Raw genomic sequence first — 2,108 nt, 5'->3', positions numbered from 1 at the left:
CTAACTTCTTAGTCAAAAGCTCCACTTGAGCTGCCAAGGCTGCTGTGGAGTCTAGTTGATTGACCACTCCCTGCCTCACTGGTTGGCTCCTAGAAGAGTACCACTGGTAATTGTTCATGGCCATCTCCTCTATTAAGTTCTAAGCATGCTCGGGCATCTTACTGTTCAGTGCCCCTCCTGCTGTTGCATCAACCATTTTTCGAGTAGCAAGGTTCAAACCACTGTAAAAGGTCTGAACCTGCATCCATACTAGTAGACCATGGTGTGGACAGCATCTCAACAAGTCCTTGTACCTCTCCCAAGCATCATACATGCTCTCGTCTTCCATCTGCATAAAAGAAGAAATGTCATTCCTTAATTTAGCAGTCTTAGCTAAAGGAAAGTACTTGTAAAGAAATTTCTCAGCCAATGATCTCCATGTTATGATAGTGTTGGCTGGGAACGACTGCAACCATCTTTTCGCTCGGTCCCTCAGAGAGAAAGGAAACAGCCTCAACCGAATGGCATCATCAGTTGTTCTATTTATCTTGAAGGTGTCACAGATTTCCAAGAAGTTGGCGATATGAGCGTTTGGGTCCTTGCTCGGTAGTCCCCAAATTGTACACTATTTTGCACCATTTGTATCACATTTGGCTTTATTTCGAAATTGTTGGCTGCCACAGGTGGTTGTAATATACTCGTTTGTGTCCCCTCAAGAGAAGGTCTAGCAAACTTGTACATAGTTCTAGCTTCATCCGCAGCCCGATTGTTGTCCCGCATCCCTGCTGTTTAGAGGAAGGTATTTGGTGCAACGTGGCTTTATGTTTGTTCGTATACTTGCTTGAGCAAGCTAAGAAATTATATAAGGATGTTTGTGTGGTAGAATGTACATCACTAAGTTAGCCAAGAATTTATGGGTTTTTGATGGACTCTCGACAATGACATTGGATGGATTGTCAAAGTTAATGGGTCTTGAAACCTTGCAGCGTGTGGATAAGGACAAAACACATTCTACCTAACATACCTCCACCTCAAGATGATTTTAATCTTGACCTGCCAACTGAGCCACCGGCATTCACTGCCAATACTCCAGGTACGTCAGCCACTCCTCAAGACAGTAGGCCATCGTCTTCTTTTTTCTGTCCCTCGCCTTCTAGCGGTGAGCCTTATAAAGATTGAATGGCTTATAATTTTGCGTGAATGGATGAAGATCGGAAGCCGACAGAATTTGAGCAGCAAATTTGCAGATTGGAAATGCAATTGCATGGACTTCAATGCCAAGATAATAAGTTGTTCAATAAAGGCTCAAATGATAGAGATACTTCGGAATCAGCAAGAAATGATGCACCGTCAATAAATGAACATGGAATGGCTCCAAAACTCAATGGTGTACTACTGGCAGTTGCAAGGGTATGCTTTGCCGCAGCCTCCATCGAGTTTTTATTAGCCACATCAAGTGCAACCGGACGACAGGGCGGTTCATGATATTGATTTCGACGATAGCAAGGAGGATAATGACGATGATGATGATGATGGCATGGCCAGCTGACTTCCAAATTCATTTTTTTGTCATTACATGTTTTGAACAATTTACCTATTTTATTTCTTTTTTGTTTCTGGTTTTTGTTTTTAATGGTGTTTTGCATTAGAATGATTTTAATTCATGCACAATTACAATTACTTATTTAAATCCTTTGTTTCAGTTAATTTCGCAATAATTTTATTTCCCGACTTTAGTGTGTTATTATGTTCTCCTATTATCTTTTTGTTTGCCATTATGTTTAGCATGTGTTGATAGAACAGGTACCTAGAAGCTTTAGACTCGGAATTCAGGAATCTATTTCGAACCAGGGAAGCAATTCCTTTCCCATTATTTCTTTCAGTTTTATAGGCACATCGAGGACAATGTGTCCGGTAAGTGTGGGGGAATTTGGGTTTTTGTTGTTTTTTGCTTGGTTGTGATGAATTTCCTATAGGCTTATTGAATTTAATTAATTACTTGACATGATTTTCTTTCTCTTGAATTTATAGGTTCAAAATAATAAATATGGTTATTTAGTTATTGAATTATGATTTACTTGATTTGGCTTTAGATTGAAAACTAAGCTTGGTATCCATGTTAGGGGTTT

At 39.8% G+C, this 2,108-nt stretch overlaps 1 non-coding gene across 1 annotated transcript; it reads left to right on the top strand.

The window, feature by feature from the left end:
* The first annotated feature begins 254 nt into the window (after positions 1-254).
* Positions 255-361, top strand: LOC112534498. Its single transcript, XR_003078787.2, has one exon. It is a non-coding gene; the product is annotated as a small nucleolar RNA R71 (small nucleolar RNA).
* The last annotated feature ends 1,747 nt before the right edge of the window (positions 362-2,108 follow it).

This window comes from Ricinus communis, chromosome 1, assembly GCF_019578655.1.
Source record: "Ricinus communis isolate WT05 ecotype wild-type chromosome 1, ASM1957865v1, whole genome shotgun sequence".
Lineage (NCBI taxonomy): Eukaryota > Viridiplantae > Streptophyta > Magnoliopsida > Malpighiales > Euphorbiaceae > Ricinus > Ricinus communis.
Note: the sequence above shows the minus strand (reverse complement) of the source record. Positions and strands in the feature narration are given on the sequence as shown.